Source organism: Typopeltis vanoorti, chromosome 12, assembly GCF_054136105.1.
Source record: "Typopeltis vanoorti isolate ZY-2024b chromosome 12, IOZ_Tvanoo_1.0, whole genome shotgun sequence".
Taxonomy (NCBI): domain Eukaryota; kingdom Metazoa; phylum Arthropoda; class Arachnida; order Uropygi; family Thelyphonidae; genus Typopeltis; species Typopeltis vanoorti.
In genome coordinates this window covers 4,220,985-4,248,407 of record NC_143560.1, presented here as the reverse complement: position 1 = coordinate 4,248,407, position 27,423 = coordinate 4,220,985, and the positions used below count along the sequence as shown (strand labels likewise).

The 27,423-nt window shown below is 38.3% G+C and overlaps 1 protein-coding gene across 2 annotated transcripts in view; it reads right to left on the bottom strand.

The window, feature by feature from the left end:
• Positions 1–27,423, bottom strand: part of LOC150100553 (uncharacterized) — an 83,070-nt gene that overhangs the window by 42,982 nt on the left and 12,665 nt on the right. Inside the window, exon 1 of one of the 2 annotated variants that reach the window (XM_090401304.1) lies at positions 13,108–13,249. The exons of the other annotated variant lie outside the window; for it this stretch is intronic. The gene's annotated coding sequence lies outside the window, so the exon portion shown is untranslated. Of the gene's footprint in view, positions 1–13,107; positions 13,250–27,423 lie in introns of those variants that run through there. 2 annotated transcript variants of the gene reach the window in all.

Sequence of the window (27,423 nt, the reverse complement as noted above, 5' to 3'; positions counted from 1 at the left end):
TATATATATATATATATATATATATATATATATATATATATATATACAGATAAAAATTTAAGAGAAACTATGACATTGCTTATTACAAATCTTCAGGAAATCGGTGCTTGTTTAAATATGTTTAAACAATTAACAGAATCTCCTTTTCCCTAACGTTGGTGGGTTGTTATTCTCAAATAAGTTGAAAAACAACTTATTTGAGAATGACAAATGGTTAGTGGTTGTATTGCCTCGTTGGTAATAAAATAAATATATTCAACACACACACACACACACGCACACGCACACGCGCACACACACACACACACACACACACACACACACACACACACACACACACACACACACACACACACACACACACACACACACACACACACACACACACACACACACACACACACACACACCGCGTAGCATTAGTTATTTCGAAAGACTTTTAATGGGATTATATTGATCAAGTGCATATAATAAACAACTAAGTTATACCAACTAGTTTCACCAACTAAGGCTGTTGGCATCTTCAGGGTACATAACTGATGTAGGGCACTAAAAAGTAAAAAACCGTTATAAACTATAATCAACCGATTCCAATTATATTAAATAAAGAACAGAGCGCCTACAATACATTCATAGAGTGTGGATGTTGTTATTTAGGAACGTTCTATAGTTGGCACTATAATTCAGTTCTGGCGACTTGAAGGATCTGATAAGGGCTTCCGGATCACGGGCAAGATTAGTCCTTGGTTCCTGTTAAGGTTCTGTGTACAGCGGGCAACTGTTGTGGCCTCCTTAAAAATTCGGGAGCGGAAGTCCTCCTCCATGTAAGGAATTGTGCTTCTATCCCACTTTATGGTATGGTTCGTTCTTGAGAAATGAAAAGCTAAACCCGATTTTTCTTCTCTGTTATTATTGACGTCACCTATGTGTTCTTTTTGCCTAATTTCAAGGCTCCTTGAAGTTTGGCCGATGTAATTCAAGCCGCACGAGCAGGGTACGTTATAAACTCCAGCATATTTGGATTAAGGATGGCCATCTTTTGGAGATCTTAAGAGTTGTCTAATCGTTTCTGTGGGTTTAAAGGCCACTCTTATTTTATGTGGTCTGAGGAGTCTAGCAATCTTATTGGAAACTGTCCCTAAGTCTGGAATGACGATGGTAGAAATATAACGTATTAAAGTCTTTCTAGGGCTTTTTGGTCAAGAAAATTAAACGTTTTTAACATTAGTTGTTTCGGTTGTCATAACAACCTACAGAACTGTTCGAATTAATTTTTTTTTTAAAAAACAGGACAAAGTGAAAATGTGACTCTTATAAATACATTGTCAGTATGCAGACCCTCTTAGCGAAATATTTTTATTTAGAACAGTTCCGTTGTTTATTTTTTTTTAATTAGCCGAAGAATGAAGTCGTTGTTCCAATGCTTATCAAGAACAAAGAGTGCATTGCTTCAACAACGAAAAGATAAGCAGCTACTGCTTGTCTCAAACTATAATAAATGTTAACCTTTTGTGTTCATTTTTTAAATCATTTTCGTAGCTTCCACTAATACTTTTCTGTTTACCTCACCGTGGGGAGTCAGCTAAAGCTGCGCAGCTCGGCTCGCCCCTTCCATCCCAGTTGTCTGTTCACGCCCTCCTCTTACTCATGTTCTTCTGACACTTTAATAGTACGTGTCAGCAGCCCCTATCCATCCTCACACGTCACATGGAACCAAGCCCCTGTTTTTCCTTAATGCAGTTTGCAGGTAATATTTTAATCCCGTTTAATACAGCATTATAAATAAACAAGCCACTCCATTATCGAGGATTTCTTTCTTCAGTTTTTCTTTGACTGTTCAGACCAATAATACGAGAGCTATCACATCTCACTCATTTAATTGACAACTTTGTTTCTTTAATGGCAGTTTAATGCGCAGAATAAAAAGAATGTACATTTCCGCCTTCTGTAATAAGATGCAGTAAATACTTAGCATCCAAACACCCTTTCCTCCGCCATCAGTAAGCCCGGTTTAAAAGACCCCAAAGCATTCTCGTATGTTCCAGGATCTACTAGTCTGTCTTTCGCAATAATCTTCTGCACTAATTCTCGCCTTCACATCGTAATGATGTTTTAATTAATTGTAATTATCTCCATATAATTAATATGATAATAATACGAAATCTTCCTTTTGTTTTTTAAGCTTTCCAAACTTCTATCAACAGCTTCCTGCCCAATCTGGAAATCATCAGTTACGTAATATCATTTCTATGTTCATAAGTTTCAGGAGACCCTTGCGAAGGACCCCTGAATCATATACATAAAAATAATAATATTTTTCAGAGTCTTCAGACTCCATCCCTCAGGCCTTTCGCCATCAGCAACAAAGTCTCAAGTGCATGGGAGATAAATGCGCATGCTCAAAAGAAGACCTCGCTTCGCTCATCTTCATGGAGAAAAACGGTTAATGATTTGATGACGTTTTTAAGCTGAATTTCTCCAGTTTAGCTCAGTAGATATAAGTAATTTTTATTCCTTTCGTTCAGTAAAGAATGCGAGCTGCATTTTTATACTTCTAACAGAAAAATACGTCTGAAAAACTCGGTCATGAAACCGAGTTTTTGAGACGTATGTTCGAAACCTGTCAATGAAAGGGCTTTTTCAGTTGAAAGTGAGTTCACTGATTCTCATACGGGAAAGGTAGGGTTTGCTCTCCAAGGTTTTTATCCTGGAAAACAAGCAAACAGCCCAAAAAGTTGTTAGCTTTTGAGTTACAGGGAAAACAACCAATGCTGTGAATCGAGTGTGTGTGTGTTGATGGCAGTTTTATGGGTTGAAAAACCTCATTATAAGACCGGCAATGCTTTGGTTTCGTAGTGTTACTGGCTTTGGTCATAATACCAATCAAACCAAACAGATTTAATACGAAAGTCAGAAAATTTTCTAATATTGAATAACGTCCAATGCAAAAAAAAAAAAAAAAAAATCGACTATTGAATCAAAATTTTGTTTTTTCATATGTTTATCATTGATACTCCCACGAAATCGGATAACATTTTGATCTACCAATCAGTCAGACTTTTCACCGCGCTTTACATGGTTTAAGAAAGCATCTTGTTAAATCACGTGACTAGCTGGTATCTCTCAAAGTGGTATTACGATATCCAAATGCTGGCGTGCGGAGTGTTGGGAGAGTAAATTAGATGAATTTACTAAAATTAGCACGATCAAATGTTTATTTTTTATTTTTTTTAAAATAAAAATCTGGAAATCATCTTCAAATTACTATTAAAGCGATTTTTTTTCTGTTTTCAAATAAGTTTTGAGTAATTCAAAGACGTCCTTCATTTTGAAGGACGTCTGGATAACAAGAAAATGTTCAATTTTCTTGCGTTTTCGCCAAGTAAAATAAGATGGACTACACTTTTTCACAGAAAGGGGTTTCAAGCATTTCACAGAAAGGGGTTACATTACGTTTTGCCGCCCTTGTTGGCCGAGTGGTTAGCGTAGTCGCTTTCCGGCCAGGAGCCTGCGGGCGTCTGTGATTGTTCTACTAACTCATCTGCGACTTCTTTTCTTCTAAAAAAAATGGCTTCATTCCCAAAACTTCATGATGTGCGGGAGTGACCATACGGCGTTAAATGACGTCACACGTGAGTAATAACTAACGTTACGTTTTAATGTACGACCTCGCCGCAAAGTGATTGTCTCTTTATTGTCAATATCTTATCACGAGGAATAACTCGAAGAGAAAAAAACAGATCACGTGTCAGTTCAGTGTGATGTTATCAAGTAGAAAACATTTTCCTTCTTTAACCAACATGACACTTTTTCTTTCAATAATGCTTTCAGCAATATCCGGGCTTTCTTTCTCTCTTTATTTATTTGTCTTTCTCTCTCTCCCGCACACAACTTCAGCCAAAACGAATCAATAAAATTTTATCTCCCACAAATTCTTACCTCAAGTAAACTTGTGGGTAATAAAAGAAAACTGATAAATGATGGTGCTTCTACGTGTAGCAGATATAAACGCTGCTAATCCCCAAAAGGCGACATGTTTAATTCATATTGGAGCTTTTTACAAACTCGCAAAGCAATACGCTACATAAAGATAACGCGCAAAGAACCGCCAATCAGTCGTAACCCCTGAAGGTTGCGAAGAAGCTCATCAGGATGAAGAGTGATAAAGGAATTGGAAAAGTCTGCGTCGTGGAGCCCTTTTAAAGGTTTTCAAGAAGCCTCTTCGCTCTGAATAATGAGATCCGTATATTACAAGGCCGTAGATGAAGTAGTGCAGCTGGAAAAAGTAACTAATGTCCCCCAAGAAAGCTCTTTCCTGGCAGGGTGGCTGCACTTGGAGAACACAGTGAGTCACACTTGGCTAGGAAAGAGAGTGGGTTGCCAATGACAGCCTACTTCAGATTGCTCGGTCACCGATAATTGTAGGCTACCTTACGAAACATTACGGCACCGCTCGATATAGTTTTAGTTAGTGAACTTGGCAAGCTGGCGCACCGTCGCTAAATGAGACGACAATTCTAGCTGTCAGATAACAGGTTGAATCGAAACTCTCCATTCGGAGCTCAGTCGGGGAGAGAGAAGAACATTCGATAATACATACGTCAGCGTGACTAAACAGGGAACAGTCGAGAATGCAGTTGACATAATCAGGTATTTTCGTAATGCTTGCATCATAGCGAATTTAAGAGGAAGTCGCAAGCTGTTGACTGTTTTTCCTTTTGGGGGAATAAGAATCTGAGTTTATGGAGGGGAAACCCCTCTACCACCTCCTTATTCTCAATCGGCAAAATTACCTTCATTTGAAAAGTTTTTATAAAGGTTGCGAGGGTCATAAAACTAAAACACGAATTATACTTGCAACGGCGCATGTCAAATGCTCTTCAATATATTCAATATTATCGTCACGCATGCGCGCATTCATAATGACCGGCTAAAGAGACATTGTTGTTGCTTCATATGTTGCCATTTTGTTTTTATTTGCCCGGATGTGCATTACATGGTAAAGGACTTCATGCCAAGGGAGATTCTCAATTCACCCGACTCTTGCATCGATTCTTGTCTTATCTGTCTTTCCTTCCTTTGGTCCATATTAAAAACAATGACACTCGAACAACGTAATATTTGGCCGTTAATGTCTATTCAATATTTCTTACGGACTTCATGCTGATTCTTTGTACTGAATACCATTACTTGTATTTGAATTTCCAAACCATTTTACGCACGTGATAGATTGTTTGTATAATTCAGACGTGGCCAACTTCCTTCTGTACGAGGGTCAATATGTGATGAGTGGTAGCGTCACGGGCCGCACACTTTTAGACAGAACTTAAATAAAAATAAATCCGCATTTTTTCAAGGCAATAGTTAGTTGTATTGAATTACTCTATTTGTTAAATCATTTTACTACTGGGAGAACAATATAAAATACTCGATTGATTTAAATAAGTTGTTAAATTAAACTTAATTACATATTTCTGGGTTTTTTACTTGTAACACAACTTAATGACGATTAAACCGCCCTCATAGTTGAGAAAGTTCATTCCCATATGGATGTGCTTCCAAACATAGATGCAGTTCTCAAGCTGATATCACTCGATGCAGGATATTTTCCCCACACTGCAGCAATAACACTGTTAACTGTGAATCTGAGTCTCTGAAGCTGATCGCTGTAACCAGAGCAGAGCAAGTGACTCTCAATGATGCGTTACTCTGGAGCGCGTAGAAATCTCCCACTCCCACTACTACAGAGAGAAGCAAGTACATTTTATAAATTGAGTCATCTTTTTAAAGCAATTTTGATTCCGTGTTGAGAATATATATTGTTTCCGTCATCAGAAATAATGAAAATAACTAGTATATCAATCAGAAAATCTGCGGTCGAAACTAATAGCTAAATTGATAATACGTATAATTTAATAAAGTTTTTATCCTGCCGCACAAAATCACGTTACGGGCCGCGGGCCTGCTGTTGGCCACCTATGGTATAGTTGAAAGGCCACTGCTAATTATAAGTCGTATTACAGAGATGGCGTGCAAAATTCCAACCGTCAAATCTCACGTTTCAACAAGAGCGATGTAATTGATTCTTTCCCGACGTCTCTGACAATAATTCAAGCGAAATATTACACCCACCGCTGCTCTGCTCTCACAGTAATCAGAACCAAAGATATTAATGTCGTCGCAGTGTTCATGAAATTATAATCGAATAAATGGAAAAGGTAGAGGATTGCGTCCATTTTCGAGAAATTTATGCTGATGACCAGAAATCTTGTTTCTAAAAATAATGTAAATCGGTGAAAAAAAAAAGGGCCAAAAGGCTTCACTTCAGCGACGCACGATTATTCAAATTAAGTGGATATTGAATCCAACATTATTTCAAAGCATAGAGAAACTAGAAGAGTTTCGTGTCGAATATAGAAATAGAAACTATAAAAGTATCGGGGATCCAAGCGTAAGCAACCTTTCTGGACAGGGGCAACTCGCGGTAAAGATGGAGTAAGCTTTCCTTAGTATTTTCCCTAATGCAAAGCACATCTCCTTGCGGACATATATGATGCCATGTATTATGGGAAGGGGTCGGTCCTCAGATCACAGTAAGAATAATGAATGCGTGTTTAATATCTACTTAACTAAGAAAGTTCTGTTAGCGGTTGAAAATTTTTGAGGTCTTGAAGAATATTCAGATTGTTTCCAGTTCATACTGAGCCAGTGACAGTCTTGAAGACGTTCACGCGTTTGTTTCACAGTAGCGGTAAACATTCCTTTGACTGGTTGCGAACATGAATTTGTATCCTCTCCAGTGGCACGAGATTTGCAAAAATTATTTGTATAGTAAATGCATGGGTAGGGAGGGATCTGAGCTTTTATATTTATGCATATAATTAATTAATGTATTTCGTTCGTCATTTCTGATCCGACATAAATTTGACCCCCCCCCCCTGCATTTCATCTGTGCATAAGAATGATTTCAACAGCAGAATTCTTGAAGATGTTCCATAAAAAGAGATCGGTTGGGTAAAGTCCAAACTTCTTGGTGATCATAAAAAAATAAATAAATCTTCTGTTTTTTCTTCCCAAAGGGAGAAGGCAGAAACTCTTTTAGCCCGAACTACTGGAAATTTGTAGACGGTCTTAATCCTCACTAAAACCTGACGAGCTCATGGCTATCGACGATTTCAGACGCATCATGGAAGAATACGGTGGACAACTCCCTCCACATCATGATCGAAACTCGTATTGTGGTTCTAAAATAGTGTTACAAAAAAGCCAAATTTCGGGGTGAAAAAATCTCCGAGTTCCTCAAATTTAGGCAAGTCAACAAATGCGCTTCTCCATAATGCAAGAAACTTTCGAAGGGATATTTTGAGATGGACTGTGCAATAATCGCGTAAGTTTTCTCCCTTGAGAATTTCGATATGCGTTTGTATATAACCCTAGTTTAATTAAACCGGTTTTACAGGAGTTTGATGGAAGACTTGTTTAGAATCTTTTTAGTGCAGTCTTTCTCTTCACACGCCTGTCTGGCGGCCCTTTCGAAATGAATATGATTCGCTTAAGATGATACACTTGCGGTTCTTATGGATCTATATGGTGGATAAGATGTCTCTTTCTAAAAGCAATTTAAAAATTTCCAGAGAATTTCAGTTATTAAAAAAAAGAGATTAAAAGACAGCCTGGTTGATATTTGGCTCTTCACTGGGTAGTTTCGAATTTCAATTTTTAGATGGAAGATGAATTTCATCCCACGGTGGGACAGACCACCTTGCTTACTTGAAGGCTGTAGTATCTATAAAAAGTTTAATGTTTGGTCTCTAGAGAAAGGTTCTCGGATTATCAAAAAAAATTTATTCTGCAAAAAGTTTATTAAGATTATTTTAGGTACCAAGAGATGGCAGCACTTGTTTGCCAACCTCTTCATCAGTGGCTGTTATAATTAGTGATAGACACGGGCCAGCTATCTCTGATTGGCTACCGGTGGAGATTGAACTGCCCACTCAGTCTCCAAAAGCTAGATAGGGTTAAATGGCCTCGCCTACTCCCTATAAGGGAATAAAAGAGGTTAGCTGATTTTTTTTATTATATGAAAATCTTGCGCTTTAAAAATGTTATTTAACGCGTGTTAAAGTTATGCAAAAAGACCTTAAAATGTTGTAAATCTTTTACAGAACTTCACTCATTCGCTGTACTACGAGAATAAGGAATGCAGTTGATGAATGGCATTTCAAGAGAATCTTAAGGCTCTGCTTGACTTTTCAAAAAATTATATTCCTAACTTTGATCTAAGTTACAAATGAGTCAGCAAAGTAGATTTTTCATGGGGTAAACGAAGAGCGATTTCCTGTTTAGTTAAAAAGAAAGTTTGCAGAAGGAATTTCTTTACGGAAAAGTCAGATTAAGTCAGAGAAATAAAATTTGCGTTTCCCGGTTTAGTCAGCCAAGAATAGGAGAGAGCACGCACGCACGCACACACACACACACACAAAATAAATAAAAAAAAAATACTAACATTATTCAGCGCGAGTACAGATAATCTTACCCAGATGAATGGGAGTTCTTTGTATGCAATTATTTACTAATAAGAGAATGGGCGCTCTGCATCGTGGAATATTCTCAGCATGGCAACAATCGGAGGTAGAACCACCACAGAACTGCAACTGTTCTGAGCTGCTCGTTTCATATAACAGCACACGAGTGGTAGACCCAATTGTCCAATCTGATGTAACCTTTGCATAGGACTAAAAGGCTTCATTGCTGTTTTCGATGAAGAGGAAAAATTTCTGCATTCCAAAGTCAGATATTTGGATTTTTTGGGGGGGGGGGGAGTGCGGGTGCAGCGCAGGTTGTGTACATTCTGTCTCAAGTGAACGTAGGTATTTATCGTATGATGATATAGCTGCCGGGGTGCCCCGCACAGACATTCAACACCCATCTTATGAAACCAGAATATTACTGTGTTGGTTTTAGAATGAATTTTTGTCTGTCAATGTTTTCCTGATTGCGGGACGAAAATCCTGCACATGAGACCGGGATTAGAACCCAGATGTTTGCAACCAAAGGATTTCGTTCTATGCTGACTGAAATACGGAGGTTCTTACAAAAATAAATACTTTAGTAAAGAATATTTTTGTCAATCTTAAGTAAGGCCTTAAGATGTTGACTAAATTTAAGGACGCTTAAAAATTATCGCAGAAACAGATACATAATATGCCTCGTTGCTTACTAAAAGTGAACATTCTATTATTGCAAATGAAAGCACACAAAAGGGAGGACTCCGCAGAAAAAATAAAAATAAAAAAAAACTTCGTTCTTGTCATTTTTACAAATGCCTGTTTACACATTGAAGCGTTTTCTGTGTTTTTAACTTCGCCTTCTCCGTCTGATCTGCGCATAGAGGTCACTTAGATCACGGGAAGTTCCCGAATTAAAAAAGAAATTTTTTTTTTAAAAATGTTGACGCTTGTATCAAATGAACGCGCGTGCACTTACACACTCGAGCACAACCTCTCGTATCGCGGAACTTTAAACCACCCCGCCATACTAATTAACTGAGATGTTCTGTAAGAGGAAAATTAAGTCTCTCCCCTATTCTATTTATGTATGACACGTTGGAGGTCCTCCCAACAGGGACAGTCCCTCAAGGATGACTGAAGATTAGCGCAAAGCTTTTTGACAGCTTCTAAAAATAAGAAACACGTCTTACAGTTCACCGACACCTCCCGAAGGAATGAGAAGTGGAATTTTTCTTCATAATCAGAATACCTGAAGGGTATGAAATCCCAAGAGCAGGGTGGGCTGGTGATAAAATCCTCAGATGTTTAAATAAAATCGAGTGTCGCGAGTGGAAGGGCTGTTGCTCGTGTCTCTCCGAGTTTGTTAATGGAAATATTCCAAGACCGATGTGAGAAATAGCAAGATATCTTGGCTCGTTAATTTCGGCATTAGTTATACAAGAAAACCGCCACTGCTTCTTGGGGTGGACTCAATGATAAACTTTTGAAAAACTTCATAAACTTCATAAACGAGCAATGAAATCAACTTGAATTAATCAAGGCATGCTGTTTAATAATCGGTTCGTTACATACTAGAGAGAGAGAGAGAGAGAGTATTTTGCTAATAACAATGACTCTGTGATATTATAGTCTTCTGCGGCATTCTGTGTAAATGCTACCTGCTCTCGATTGCTTTCATGATTCTCCAATCTCCTTTAATATCGAACTAAGCCTGGAAGAATATTCATCAGCAGAGAGACGAACGTATGGGGTCTGTTGAATTGTGCGTGTGTCGACGGACATTTTATCAGCTTAGCATGTGAAAGAGCTCGCCAAGCTGATAAACATGAACTTTTTTGGAAAGTAAACTTGCCAATTCGGTCTAATGATGGTCCCATTATAATATAATTTCATTTTGGGACCTCAACTGGATCCGGGAAAGAATGGAAAGGAATTCGCCATAGCAGACCGATTATGGGATGGCACATAGTATTGCGTAGTTCTTCCTGGAATTCCCGAATTAAAAAAAAAAAATTTAATAATAACTTAAAAAAAAAACGTGTTGCTGAAAAGTAGAATCACATGACTGGATGATTTATTTCTTTTTTTCCGATTATCCAGCATGCGATTTTGGATGTTTTAGCGGAAATTACATTTTCGTGTCATTTCTGCTAAGTATTCTGAATGAAAATATTCCAATCTGAAACGAAGTCGGTTCTGTAGTTCAATATGCGGGTATAAATATGTTTGCTTAATTATTTTTGAAAGAACTGCTTCGTGTGTTAGTTTTTTCTCCTCTTCGACTATTCCTGGTTATATTTTCAACTTTGTGCCAGCGGAGTCATTTTCAGCCTATTAAAATCATCATCCCCCAGTGTTCTTGAACCCGCTTGAGCACCATCTGGCGCGTCAAGCGAAGTCTGAAGAAGTGCCATAAACAGACATCTGGTCTACAAAATGGTGGCGGTTTTATATTCATTTATAAAAAAGACTTCAAGAGGTTCCAAGCTCTAATCATCCTCTTAGACTTGTACACTCAAGGCTGTTTCTATCATTTTGAGGGAAAAAACAAACGGTTAACTAATTTTAACTATCGACTAAGAGATAAAATAGAAAGAAAAAATTATTGGGCGCCGGTAGAGTTATTCTACTTGTGCTCATTTTCATCTGCAGTTGCTTTACTAAAATTATAATCGAAAAGAGAAAACAGAATTCATAGCGAGATGTAATAAAATAAAAAGATTAAAAAATAGCTCGCTGTAGCACTGTGATAACGTAACAAGGCTCCTCTTACCGAACCAATAAAGACAGGACTGTGAACTACGTTATGGACGTAACAATAAACTTTGTACTGTGCAGTTGCCCTGGAGATCGTGTGCATCGATATATTATGAGCATACACGCAGGTGACCTTGGCAGATGATATTCTTAGGCTTCGTAACAATGGACTTGTTCGAGGCAACAAAAAAAAAGGAGGGAAAAACATGCGACCTGGAATGAATATGGGAATGCGTGCGTGTTTCTAATGCGATCTTAGGAAATTGTACATTAACCACTTAAATAGTCAGACAACATCATTGTATTACATTTATTTAAATTCAAGCAGATTATATGCAATGCGAGTGCTTCAGCTGCTTTCAAACGCTTCCTCTGATGCGAATACAGCTTTGGGTGGAAGGAAAATGAAATCAGCGACACCCACCTGGTGGGATTATTGATAGCCACGCTAATAACTGCACTTAGAAGACGTTTTAGGAAGGAATACTTCCGTGGGTAACTGATAGTAATCTCTAAACAGCTCTAGTTAACCGCATGAGCGAAGACCAAAAGCAGGAATATCTCTTCGTCACTTCAGTGAACTTTGGCAGGGTTAACTTCTTCGTTGGTGGCTGTTAAGTACTTCCACCAAGAAAACAACATTTGCAACCCGTCTGAATTACCGACGCTCAAACACACAATGGCGATGATTTATTTGCTTCCATTGGAACTCCGTCTGCTTTACACGGCTGTGGCACGCGCCCGTTTGATGCGTTTCCGGGTTTAGAACTCGAAAACTTCAGTCGGCTGCCATTTGCTTAATCTGGCCCTCTTCCAGCTCGTGCTTGAAAGCAAACGGCATCTTTGTAGTCTGCCTGGAGCTCGTCTTACACTGTCCTGGTACCGAAGGACGAAGTTAGTGCATGATTGGCGAGTGTGACATGCGGACGTGGGCCAAAAGTGATCTTGACACGTATGTCATAGAAACGATTGTCTTTCTTCGGGGATAATCGGAAAAGGGAACTTGGCAAGTTAGAACGCGAATACCTTTCTTTCCCTTTTGTGGCCATGGAATTGCGAAAATATTAAAACATAACCAGCCTCTGAGCAATAATTTCATTATGCTATATATTACAGCAATGACTGAAATAAAATTACTTTTTAAGATATTAAAATGGAGAATAATGTGGATCCATCCATATTTTATAGATAAATATACAAAAAAAAACAAAACTTAAAAGATTCTTTTATTAAGTTTAATGAAAAAATTTGAAACTGTATTTTTTACAGTTTCAAATTTACTTAAGTAAGAGGAATTTTGCATTAATTCCAAATTCTTTAACTGAATGTTCCCATTATTCACATAATGTGGTGCTGCATGACCGTTCACTCGTATTTAAGACTGAGGGGCCCCACCAGTGACTTCGTGCTGCGTTCCTATAACCTGAACGTACGTACATCCGTGTCCACAGAGGTGTGTGGAGATAAATTAATAACAACCCGAAGTTCTGAATGCGCAGCTGAACTAAATATATTCCACTTTCGCCAAACTGTGCATGCGAAAAAAGGACACACCTGTGGCGAAATGAAAGAAGTCCACGTATAAGGTGGGAGAGGGTGTGGTAGTAAGTGGATAGCACGGCGTACAAAAGGTCGAATGACAAATGTGCTGGGTGTATTGACGTACGGGGCGGTGCTCTCTCTCTCTCTCTGATCCGGAGATCACACGTGACTATACTTTACCCCTGTTTTAAATGCAATACATCGGAATAGACCAAGTGGCAAAATCGTATCCGATCTACAGAATCCAAACATTTGATTCTATTATTTTTGTGCTAAACTCAAAGAAACTACAACTTACCAGAATCCAAGCTGGTAGTCGAGAGTCACGTGACACCTTCTTCCCCTCTCCTGTCGAAGAGAAGGCCTTGCTCGAATTTCTGCTTCACGATTGCAAAACCTAAACGCACGTGCTCTTTCGCTCCTCTCTACCTTGATACAGTTTGTGATCAAGCGAACTTAGGTAGGGTGCGCCTCTCCAGGTAGATGTACCGTTATCTAGAATTTGCCTGACGGACCTTTGTACCGTATGTCGCACTTTTCTGAAGAAAAACACGCTATCTGAGTAGAAATGCTGTCAAACTCACTTCTTGTATTTTAATCCATCTCTCTCTCTCTCTCTCTCTCTCTCTCTCTCTCTCTCTCTCTCTCTCTCATGCGATGGACTCAAAAGTAGTGATCGCCGTTATCATGGCTGATTTTTTGAAGAAGATTAATCCAAATGTGTTTGTACAATCTCGCTTAGAGTTGCTTACAAAGTTTAATAAATGCCCACTGAACCGCTCCTTAGTTACGGAATAAACAACGAACTTCGCGGCAATTAAATGTCCTCAATTTAATCGGAGGCATCCATCAGAAGAGGTTTCGTACTTATTCCCAATGAGAGAACTGTTTTCTCGTTAAACAATTTCACGCGCTCTTACTTGCCGAAGTGCTTTCGACACTATTTTAAAGAAGGAGTGCTAAAAACAATCGCGAGATCTAATTATGAGCACGACAAACAATGCAACAAACTTGTTTGAACATTTAACTCCCATCCGCAGAGAAGTGGCAGTTTAAATCAGAATTGTTTTCCCCCACTCCCCTCGCATCCAATTAAATGGAAGTTGGGTAATTACAAGGTTGGCGTGTTTACGACACCGCTAAACGTGAATATAAATTAGGTTTTGGCACTTAGTGCGACATTTCTCTTTGTACACGAACAGTAATGTAGATTACATACTGCTGTTAATTAAATCGAGAACTCCATTAAGTTTAAACTGATCTCATGTTTTTTTTTTCCACTTCATATTATCCTGTTTACACTTCGTTTATCAAAGAATTTTAGTAAACTTTACTAAAGTGCACTGTCTTTCTCTTATTGGATACACAACAGTCTCATTCCTTGAGACTAAATGGTGTGATGCATTCTTTGTTTTCTATTGATTTTAGTTCACTTTTTATTTACGATAGACTCCATAATGTGAACCCGATGATGTTAACCAAATACTAATACAAGTATTCAAGTCCATCATTTTCTTTTATGAGCTAATAGAGATTAGATAGGTCTTATTTGCTTTTAGCAATGCGCATTTGTTGTTCACTAAACTCTGCTTCCTCAAAAAGCTCTCTCTATATTAACAAGGCTGCATTTGAATTGGTAGACGGATTGGTGTAATATGCAAAAACTTTGATCGGTGTTAATTGGCTTCCGAAATGCAATTTAGCATTCAATTTAAAGGGAGGTTAATAAATATCCGTTATGATTTCATATACAAAGTAGATAAATAAAATTTGCTTCGCTCTGAATTTTCGATAGTAATGGAAAGCTTACAAAGTTTTAGAATAAGTTGCCTTGATACTGGTATCCAAATATTTTAAGGGTTCAAAGTTCAATTTTTTTTGATAAATAAAACAGGTGGGTATTAATTATCCTCGCTTTAATCATTTCAATGTCAAGCTGAAGCTTTTTCCTGGGATTGGATGTGTGTGGGGGGGGAGGTATTTTTCTTCATTAACTGCCATTCAGTATTACGTGAATAGAAGCATAGTAGCAGAACAAGTGATGTTATGAGCTGCAGATTTGGGTATCGACGAATGGGAAACTAATTACGGTATTGAAACTTCATTTAAATGTCAGGACCTGACATAAGAAGCAAGTGAGTGAACAGTTTGACAGACGTCGTACAGTTGCCATAATTGCTTAATTATGGCAACTGTACGCAGGATCGAGTATCCTGCGAAATCTTTCTAGAAGACGAAAGAAGAGCAAACCTTTTAGTTCTTTGAATGGCGTAAATTTTCCGCCAACTATGAATGTGGTCTAACGTCACCACTTTCAATATAAAATTAAGGTGATGTTCTTTAAATAAGCAAATAAAACTAGGCCGACATGGAAAGAAATCTGCAGTATATGAAAGCATCCGTAGGTTAATTGGTTTGGATGGAAAACAGTGGGTTCAAATCTCTTCTAACACTACCAATATTTATAAGGGCTTTTCAAAGAAAACTGACTTCGTCGGTGTCATACGAAGGTGGAAGAGTTTTCCATCCCTCAACCAGGAGAACACATGCAATTTAAAAACAAAAATTCATATTTAGGCACGAGACCAACCACCTTAATCTATTCAATTATAGTTACGAAAGCCTTAGATACTTGGCAGGCGTTAGGTATTTATTTGCTGCTCAAGTATTTATAAACCAAGAATTATTTATGTAAACTGCAGTTTCACTAAATGGTAATACTCGAACGCCTTTAATACGAGCCGACTTTTTTTCTTTAAATTTCTCTTCTTCACTCTGCACTCATTTGCTTTCAGTAGATCCTCCAAATGATGACCTCGAGTCGATCTCTTCGCACTTCTTCATCTCTTTCGATTCGTTCGTGTTGTCAAAGTTTCGTGTTTATTTCTCCACACTGTTTCGTCGAGCAAGTTTATTGAGTGGAGTTTATTTTTCCACACAAAGTTTATGACTAAAAAGGCTGTCGGTGAAACCCGTTTTATCAAGCTATGATTGACACGATTTTTATTCTGGAAGTTTCATTGGTGGAATGAAAAGATGTTTTTTTTTTATTTCTCAAAATAACATCCGCTCGCATCTCTGAGAGAGATTTTCTACGTCCATTTCATGAATTAATTGCATGAAGCAATAAAAGGATGGAAAGGAAATTGCACGCAAAGCATCGTTTTGATAAATAACATGGTATTGTTCCACCATTCAATTCATGGTTTCCCTTTGTGTAATTTTTCTCATCATGAATTCCTACATTTAATCCATAAATGGTCAGTAATTAAAAACGAGTAGGTTCGTGTCCAAATATAAGTTTTTCTCGTAAAGCTGGAATCTCTTGATGCAACTCTCCAAATGGAAAAGTTCGGACTTAAAACCTATTAAAACTATTATTAAAGAACTGAGAATCTCTTATCTTATAAATGGAGTTCTTTCTTTTCCGACTGTCTACGGTGGAAGGCAGAAATTCGACCGGCGGGGTGTATTAGGAGGAGTTAACCGGTCTCAACACCCACACCAGCAGAATATCGCCTTTTAGCTGAACCTAAGCTGGCCGAGCGAATTAAATAATATTCAAGAATAACAGCATGAATGGGTGAGTGATGACGTCATTATGAGCAGGGTGGCTTAGCAGCGTGGAAATAGATTAAAAGACACAAACTGGCGAAAGCTGTTCAAGCTGAACTTCGCTGTTGTCACCGAGATCATTTGATTTAAAGTTTTTTAAATCACCTTATCCGTCCGGGACGGGTTGAGTCCCATCTTAATGAGGGGTTACGGGCGTATTAATGCAGCCCGTTCGCCATTCCTCTGCTGCATCTCCTAAGGGCAATATTCCTATCTTGCCTGCTTGCGGGATGAACAACCCCAGGATAAATTGGGGAAAAACCCTGCTGTCCACACCCAAGACCGGCTAACTTGGCTATGGCTGAGGAAGATCCTTCAGCTCCTCACGTCGTCGACGGGAATCGAACCTAGGACACTCCTTCCGCAGGCATATGATGGTGAAGCGCACATCCACTAGGCTAACCGAGCGGATTAATCACCTTAACATCATAAAAAAAAAAGAAAAAAAATTGAAACAGATACTTTTCTGAAAGCACATCTGATCAGCCTTCATTATGTTTTGGATTGAGCTTCCTAATTAGGAGGTTTCCGGTAATTTAATGCGCCCGGCTTGTTATTCCTATAAGGATAAGTATTTTATGTCAGTAGATGGGGCTTCTTTTGGGGAAGAAATCAACCGGGTTTCCCAGAGGGGAGAGAGAGAGAGAAAAACATCCGTATGAGACTGGCTAATCTCCCTTTAATCGAAAATCCCTGAAAAAGGTTCCTCGCATCACAGACGGTATTTGAAATCGAGTCTTTTGAAGAGAAGCGCTGCCTTTATGGCCACCGAGCTAAGGAGAAGGTGGCTCATTCATTTCATATGAGACACTTCTCTGGGAACTACAATCGCATTCTTTCAACTCGAACCTTCTGCTGTCTACTGAAAAAGTAAAGCAAAAACCCATGTAAAGCGGAATGCAGCCAACTGAGTTTTACTGTGCTGGAAGAGCTTTTGGAAGAGTATTGTGGTTGTGCGTATTCCATCAGGAAGCGATGTCGCCATTAATATTTATATGGAAGTCTTTTTTCTGCAAAAGATCAAGGCGTCATTAGGCGATGTGGGAAGGGAATAAAGAAGAAAAAGTGAAAAAAAAAAAAGAAAAAAGAAAACAGGAAAAACGCTGAATTTAAGATCGAGTATCCTTGGCTAACCTGCACGCTCCCTGCGGTTAACACGTTTGACATCTTGCTGGTTTGCACGCTTCTTACTTCAGCGTGCAGCTGCTTTCGCCAACCTGTGGACGAGGATTAAATGAAAATTCATGCCGCCTGCGTGATATGCATGCAACTTAACCCACTGCCTTCATCTTTACAGAAAAAAAAGCACCCAAGAGGGGAGAATAGTTTCCTTTCCTCGTGGTGTTTAACTGGTAGTTGAAAAGGATGTCGGCAACGTAGCTAAGACTAATAGTATTTGATTAAAATATTCTGCAGATGGACCTCGCATGGTTTCAGCATTTAATCCTATTTCTGGTAGTACTTAACAAAAAATAAAATGATCTAAATTTCCTTCTTTCAACGTACTTATGAGATCATTCATAAACTGCGGGTACTCTTACTATACTATTTGAAAACACGTTTATGATTTCGTTTGCTTTTTCCCGCGAATTTCAGATCGCATATCTCATCCAAACTTGTGTTTATTTAAACCATCTGCAGTGATCTACTCATCAATTAATGCTCATTATTAGCTATTTTTATTCATCACTTACTGCATTTACAAACGGTGCACAATTCGATTTCAATGACTGCGCAGTAGCATTTACACTGCATTATACTAACTTATCACGTATACGTTGAAGCTAACTTTGCTCGGTGCGAGTGTTGGTTTCCCCTTCCACTGTGTTTTTGCAGTGATATCAACACGCATTTTGCTCGGTGTTTATACACATACCTGGCAAAGTGTGGTTTCCTTAATGGCAGTTAAAGGATAAGGCTAGTCATAAATACTGTTACAAGAGCACATAAACCTTTAATCCATTCAGTAAATCTTTTACGGCTTTCAGGACATACAAATCGTATGTAAAACGTGCATATAGTAGCACTGTTCACGCATGTCCGAAGTCTGTGAGGCCACATATCGATGGCGGCTCGCACAGCATCCAACAGAAACGCTAACATTGCTCGCTCCAAATCCACCTTCAGGCTGGCGATGCTGGGGGTGTCGATTCTTGCATGCTATTGTCTCAAGCTCCGACCACAATTTGAAGTCCAACGGATTCAGAATGGGACTTCCAGACACCAATCAGATGGTGACATGTGATCGGGCACATTCACCTCCAATCGCTTGTGTGGTCCTCGCCTTGTGTGCAGGGGCGGAGTCCTGTTGGAAGGTCCGTTGTGTACTGTGAAACCAGGTGGTGTTCAGGGGCCGTACTACAGGTTTCAGCAAGGTATTTTGATGCTCTTTGGCGGAGGTTTTGAGCCTTTTCTCGCAGAAATGCAAATTTAGATACCCCTGATCTCCACCACCAAACCATCGCTGACACGGGGTGAGGACCTCTCTGATTCCTGGGTGCTGTGCGACCATCCAGGACATACATCCGATCGTTTTGGCAGTTAAACGACTCTTCAAAGGTGAAAACCTTCTCATCTGTGAAGAGGATATCTCTTTGTCTGCCGCCGAAGAAGTTAGTGCCTTTGATTTTACCATCCTCTGCCGCATAAGTCTTGGTGTTAAGAAGTGTCCAGTAGAAAGACGATAGGCTCTCATCCCAAGTCATCAATTAGTACATGTGACATCGTTCTCTGCGAAACGTTCATCTCTCGCGACATCACTTTCTGTGTTCTCACAGGATTACGGCGGAGGCGTGCCTTCATAGTCCTCACAAGCTGTTGCGTCTTCTCTATCGTTATAACGGCTAATAGTGAAACGGTTACAAGGTTCTCATCTAATGCAAATTAGCTCATATAGCTAGACAACTCTCTCTCTCTACTGATAAACACGCAAATGTTGGCTTTGCAGAACACCACATTACGGAACCGGGCATGCGCAATTCTGAGCAGCGAGATGGTGTGCTGAAGTTGTAACAGTATTTATGACAAGATTGCTCGTGTGGTGTAGAATAAAACAATATTTCGGCATGTAATCCCACTATCTTCGAAGCTAGAATAAGTTTTATTTATTTTTTAATGGGATTTTTAATAATAAGCGATAGAGAGTAATTTTTTTCTTGAAGTTATTGGTTGTTGACATTGTAAAGTGGCCAAAATAAACACTTCCACACAAATGGAAGTTGCTCCTTTCAAATGTCGCTGTTTTCAAAGTGCTCTACAGATTTTGGATTAAATGTTTCTACTCCTAAAGCGACTGCAAAATCGACTAAAACTTCAGAAGTTCAAAAGTTTTGTTTCAAGTACTGCTGTAACTGACTTCATTTAAAAAAAAAATTCCATTTGACGTCCTTAGACGCCGTATGGTCACGGTCGTACCTCACATGGTTTTGGCAATGATGTCTTCTGCTAGAATAAGGGGTAGGGTCTCAGATTCTCTTTCCACACAAAGTGTGTAGGACAATCGCAAACATCCACGCCCAACGCGGGATTCGAATCCGCAGCTTCTTGGCTAGAGAGCGGACACGCTAACCACTCGGCCAACCAGGCCTGCCTGACTTTATTAGCAGTGGACAATTTGTAATGTAGCTTGTCGCAACAAATGCAAAAAGGTAATTATAAGTACTCTTAAATCCTAACGAAAGCCTCGAAAGATCCCCAATTGATCATCACAATATTCCTACTTTAAATACTGTGCAGTAACTGGAATTATAAGTAAAAGCTCAACACTGTCTAGACTTTTGTTGTCTGCAACACACGCTAAAAAATAATCATAATGACAAGGTTCGTTTGTTTTTAGTCAACTCGTGTAGTTCTGGCAGACAGACTTCAATTCTGAATTGACTTTCGAAAAGCCAGTTTGTCTTGATATATTTGTGTAACAAAATTGCTTCCTTTCGTTTTATGTTAGCCATCGAGACACCAAACAAAAAAATGAACTCAATTTTCCAGAGCTTCTCTAATCCAATATAAGAAGATGGCAATTCTAAAATGCGTTTTCTTTTTTTTGACCATCACTTAGTGATCAATTACAGCAGAATTAGACCTTTGTCAAATATACTCTGCAGAAGTATACCCTTATCAACTGCTTCCTTATCAAATATACTCTGATATTTTTAAAATCTGCAAAAAAAAAAAAAAAAAAAACCAGACAGATAGTATAAAAATTTCTGAGTGTCAACACCCAGAATGACTGGAGGGGAGGAGTAGGCTTAAGATCCACAAATTGGATTTCTCGATATTTGAGAAACGGTGGAATTATTCCCTTCCTACACCTCTGGATTTGTATCTTGTATCCGCATTCGTCACGAGCTAATTTAAATATGTAAGGAAGGATATCCTCCTTCCCCTGTGTCGTAGGAGGATACAGAGGAAGGCGGTCTATCCTTTCCTGAAATGTGAAGAGATAAATATAAAATATTTGTGTATAATATCATGAAGCAGTTTAAATACTAATCATTTTAGATGACAGGAAAATAATTGGTTTGTCCCTCGTTTTTTTAAAAAAAATCTCCATCTCCAGTAACTGCTACTTCATCTAGTCTATCCGAATTTGCATTAATATTTTTAAACTGATATACGGCATTACGAAAAGTTTAGAAATCTATCTGTCTATCCAGCAATGGCTCCATAAAGAAGCTGAACACAGTTCGTGCGGGTTAACATCACGTACACTTCTTTCTACGCTTGACTATTGATGTAATTTTTTATTGCATTCTCAAAGAGTCAGTCATAAGAGTAAAAATGACGCCCATAGTCTGTGTATTGACAACAGGACGTCATGTTTACATTCCTACTTCAAGTGTCGGATGTAAGGACCGTCACTACAACCTTCTTCAACGATTCACGCACACATACGCTGGTGGGGGGGTGGAGGAAGAAAGAGACGTGTGCTACAGAAGGGCACAAAGCTATACTAAGCACCACTTCGACAACGCTGGGCATTCCGCTTGACGCCTTTACCGCTAATAAGTTCACTTGTCAGCGACCTTCCCAGTCACACAGAAGATGACTTGATTCATGAAACACATTTTCGTCCAGAAGAGAACGCCACAACAATATTCTGCAGATTCCCCCATAGCACTGTAGCAGATGAAGAATAAGACCGAATAGATTGTGAAGAAAAGGAAATAGGATAGTTCAAGAAGCACTTGTCTTTATACTTTCATAACCACCACACAAAATGAGAACGAGTGAACATATCTGAATAGAAAGTCTCTAACTGCCTTTCGTTAGATAATAAGAAACTAGAAAATGACTTCGGGAGAGTGGAATACCAATTAAACTGGAAATACCAGCAGTTGGTGGAAAATATGACGGTAAAATTAATTGGGTTTCTGGACAAATCAGCTGTTAATTTGTTCGTCTTGAATCAGTCCCCTTCAGGAGGCTGGGAATGTGGAGAATAATCTGAGTTGACTATCAGTAGGGAAAACAAGGGCAATCGTCTTCAATGGAATTTTAGATCTGCTCCAGTTGTCAGTGGGAGGGGGGGGATGAATAGGGAATTACTTCTCAGTACTTACATTATGGACAATAAAAATGAGGACGAGGGAACAACGAAATGGATAGTCAACTCAGATTGTTCTCCACTTTAAATCCCCCATCAAGCTCATCATCATCATCATACGTATCAAGGATTTAGGCCTAGCATGGCCTGTTCCGGCCTTAGAAGTCATCGTTGAATCGTTTAAGAGGACGTCCTGGTTTTCTCTTTCTTAATGGCGTAAATGTCGTCGTAAAGGATTTAATAAACATCTCTCCGCCTCACATTTACGCAAATATCTCCGTGGTTAAATTTTATCTGGGACGCGGAACACCCTCAAACATTTTTTTTTTTTCAACTAAAGATGAGTTAGTTGAACCTCATATAGAAATGGCAGGATTTCTTGTTCTGGGTTTGATTCGCTTATAACGGATAAAGCAGCCCGAAGTAAGAGATGTAACATACTTTAACAAGCCTCCTCTTATTGCTTTGGTGGAATCACAAACCAAGGCAGCGTCTATCAGATTAAGATACAGTTGGTTGGCAATATTGGGGAAGATATCAAACGTCCTTGTTTTCTTTACTCATCTGTTACTGTGGATGCAAATTCTTTTCTTTCGGCTTCTTATTAATCATTTTAAGGCGTGAATTGGCACTTGTATGCACACTCTAGCGAACCACGTTATTGGAAAGGAGCATCGATTTGAAACAAATTCAGTTTACTTCTCTGTCAGATCTTTTATAACTGTTATGTTAAAAATGAATAATAAAAACCGAAGCAGGTATTTTAAACAAAAAATTGGAAGTATAAAAAACGAAAAAAGAATCATAATAAACAGCAGAAGAATCAACCGCTACATTCATGTTGATGCTGAACGAAATATAGTCTGAATGTCCTTGATATCTGCACTGCTAAAACGTGAAAAGAAAAGATGGAGGCATATTCTTGTCTTTGTATGACTCCCGTAAAAATTGATAGTTAAATTAAAATAAATAAAAATAAAAATTGATAGGACAATTAAAACTATACGATGATATCAATGTTATCGAAAATAACATTTAGTTCATTTTGACTTATTATTACTACCAACGAAATTCAGTTATGGACCACGTGGGTTTCGTAAAATACTACTTGGACAGTCGATAACGAGAAATAAAATTAAGAATCCGTGAACGGAAATAAACGGACGAGTCTACTAAGTAGGCAAATGCATTTTAAAACTATTCTCAAAATACGAAACGACGAAATCAGGGCATCCACAATTGACGTTCAATCCACTGCCTTTCTCGATGTGCGTGGATTGGATTATCTCAAGAATGATCTCATTCCTTTGCTGCGCTGATCGGGAGAAATGGCGTCAACGTTTCACCCAAATGGATTCGAATATTACGGTCAGCTGGGATTGAATAACTGCTTGGAATTATCGAGCTCGCATGCAACTGCGGAATCATTCGGAGGTGACCCTTTTCGGTCCGTTATGAATAAAATTTATTTTCAATATCGACCAAAAAAAAAAAAAAAAAAAACAGCCAGAAGAATTGCGAGATTAGTAGATGGAAGATGGGTTTCGATTTTATCGAAATTATATGAGCTTTGACAAAATTATGATTCTCTTTGCTAAGAGTTTGCGACTGCCGGAAACTAAACAGTTTTATTTAGCACTTAAATATGTATGTTTGGAATTATTTTGGTTTTACCAAAGCCGTTACAAAGAAAAGAAATATAAAGCCGGAAGAAACAGAGAAGCTCGTTAGCTACAGTATGAGATTTATACCAACAAACTTTTAGAACATCAAATGCAGTAAAAGAAACAGAATTTGGTTCCTATTATTAACAGTAAACAAACAAATAATGTTTAATAATGAAGTAAGTCTTATCTGAGTCTTTGTATGTTCAATAGGCGTGTCTGTACATCGAAAATGGAATATAAAAATTATTGTAGTTATTCATGTTTTCATATTAAAACAATAAATCTTACTAATCGCTACAGAGGATCTTAGTATTTAAAGAAGCAAGAAAAAAAAATCTGAAAACCAACCCCAACTCAAGATCAACGGAGTTAAAGATCGGTACTATCAACGTAAGAAGCCTGAATGGCAAAGAAATGGAGCTAGCTGAGGAATTAGATAAGTACCAGATCGACATAATAGGGGTGACTGAAACAAAAAAGACAAAAACTGGTGAGATCTTTCTGAGCAATAAATACAAAATGTTATATTCAGGCAATGATAATCAAGGAAAAGAAGGAGTAGCCATAGTATTCAACACAAAATATGAGGCTAATCTTCTTGAATGGCAGTCAGTCTCAAGTAGAGTAATGTGGGCAAATATCAGAATGGGGAACTGGACAATGAGACTTACTTGTGCCTATGGTCCCACAGAAGGTTCTACTAAGGTAGAAGTGAAGGAATTTTTTGAGGCTTTAGAAAAAGCAACTGGCACAATGAAAAAGGAAAAGTTGGTCCTTGTTGGGGATCTAAATAGCAGAGTAGGAAATGATTGCGAGACATACAAAAATATTTTGGGAAAATTTAGAGAAAAGAGCAAAGCCAATAATAATGGCAAATACCTGTTGGATTTCAGCTCAGGACATGGACTGGTTATTACTAACACCATGTTCCAACATAAAAATGTGCACAAATTCACATGGAGAGAAGAGGCTAGGAATAAGAAAAGTCTCATTGACTATGTTATTGTTGATAGTGATGTTTTCTCCCTGGTGCAGGACACCAGAGTGTACAGAGGATTTGAAATTGGAAGTGATCACTGTTTAGTCTTGAGCAGGATAAAACTGAATTTCATATTGAAAAGAATAACATGTAAGAAAGTTTTAAAGCGAATAAAAGTTGAGCAGCTCTCAGATGTGAACTGTAGACTAAAATACAGAAAGATTATTGAAAAGAAAATGAAAGAGTTTGAGAACAGGAATCAAACCTTGGAGATTCAGTGGCAAACTCTGAAGAAAACATTGATTGATTCTGCCAGAGAGGCATGTGGTGAGGTTGTGTGCAAGGATAAAAAAATCAGAACTCCCTGGTGGACACAGGAAGTTAAAGAGGAAGTGAAGGAAAAGAAGAAAGTATATCAAAAGTTCCTGGCAAATAAGTCAGCTTTTACTCTTACAGAATACAGAGACTGGAAAAGGCATATGACAAGGTGCCAAGAGAGGAGCTATTCAATACGCTACAGTTATATGGTGTCAATGGGGAATTACATCAAGCAATACTTAGTCTTTATTTGAGTTGTAAGTCAGCAGTTAGAATTGAAGGAAGTACAGGAAGATGGTTTAATGTTAAATCTGGTGTGAGACAAGGATGTACATTATCCCCTCTGTTATTCATTATCTATATGGATCACATTATGAAGGAATGTGGTATTAAACCTGATATCAAAATTGGAGATGTTAATGTCAGCTCTTTGCTTTATACGGATGATGTTATACTTCTAAATAAATCCGCTACAAGTCTGCAAGATTCTCTGACTAAATTGAATAGCTGTTGTAATAGATATGGTATGAAGGTCAGCAATAAAAAGACAAAGACAATGAAAATAGGCAGAATCATTGAAATGTCAACTGTGTTGTGAATGGAGAACCTGTGGAACAAGTAAAACATTTCAGCTACTTAGGCACGATTTTTACTGAAGATGGTAAATTAAATGTAGAAATAGACAACAGAATCAGCAAAGCTGGTATGGTGGGAAGTCAATTGAATAAATTCACATGGAATAAGAGAGAAATCAGTCGGAACACTAAATTAGCTGTATAGACAGTGTTCAAACCAGCTTTAACTCATGGGTATGAGAGCTGGGTCGGAAGTAAAACACTTGACCAAAGACTAGAGACCGCAGATATGAGAGCCCTGAGAAAGATTAGAGGCGTGAACAGATGGCATCAATGGCAATATCATATTAAAAACGAGGATATTAGGAAAGAACTTGACATTGTCAGCATCCAGGAAGGCGTTAGCAGAGCTAATCTCAGATGGTATGGTCACTTAAATAGAATGGGAGAGGAAAGATTAGCAAAACAAGTGTTCTCTGTCACGTTGGCAGGAAAACGACCCAGAGGAAGACCAAGATATAGGTGGATTGATACGGTACAAAGTGCCTTAGACGATAGAAATATAAGATTGATAATGTTGGAGTCTTGACAAGTAACAGACTGATTTGGAGAAAAATTGTAGATAGGAAGTTAGTAATGATGTAATTTTTTCATGTAGTACTGTCATATCCTGTACACCCCTTGAGGGTACATAGCAGGAATTTGATGATGATGATGATGATGAGAAAAAAAGAAAGGATTTCAGGACAGAGAAGAATGACGTATGCACGATAATAAGAAACCGATCAAAAATAAAATAAAATCTGCTGTATTATCAGCAGATTATACCTGGTCCCATCTGACTATATCCTATTCTCAAATTTAAATAAAACACTTGAGAGGAATAAAATTTATCACAGATGAAGTCCCATCTCATCATTTGCAACGCAGAAAGTGTATAACACTTCGTGGTGGGAATATCTACAATAATGTGTAAGTTACATGGGTCTAACTTTTCAGCACATCGTCGTATAAGCCATTTAGGAAAATTTGTTAGAAGCATTTTGAAAGGAGGACTGAGGCGAACAGTAAAGAAATGATAGAAAACTTGTCAGAAAAGAGAAGGCTAAAGAATAAAGAGGAACACAATAAGAAGACAAGATCCATTGAGATAGATAAAGCATGCGCGGGAAGAACGAAATTAAAATAGTCACGAAAATAAAAATAAGAAATAAAATAATTCGAAGGCCCCTTTATAAATGTCAGCTCCTCTTGCTAGTAATAAAGGAGGATGGAATTGAAAGCGAAGATGCGCATGGCAGAAGAAGAAGATGATGATGAGAATGAAAGATGCAGGGCGACATGTCGTAAGATGCAGAGGCTGAATAGGACGAAGAAGGATGCGAAATATGGAGGAACGAGGAAGTATAGAAACTCTGAAAGACACCGTAAAATAATAAATTAGGAATATATACGAAAAAGACCTTCGCATTTACTGAAAAATAATTTTGTGGTCAGGAAAGCAAAGAGAGGGTTAGAACAAGGTCGCTTCTTTCCGTGTAGTCGACTGGCATGCGGATAACTGCCGAAACATATTAATGAAAAATCTGCAGTTTATAAAAGATTTTAAGCCCTAAAATAATAAAACGAAGAAAGAATTTAATGCCCGTCATTAATGAGCGAGCATTTAAACAGCCTTGAATTATCTTTGAGGAGAAATGGCCAAACGTCCTCTGAATCCAGCAAGATTAATACGACGGTCTTCGAGTCCATTCTCAGTAATAAGCAATTTCTTATTATAATCGGAATGGTGGGATGAAAAAGGGCTTCTGCTATGATATCCCTTAACGTACTTGAGGAAGAAGCGAAGCGAAATAAAATCAGCTCGGTTCAAAAACAGCACAGTAATTGTCATAAGAAAGAAATTTATCGTAAA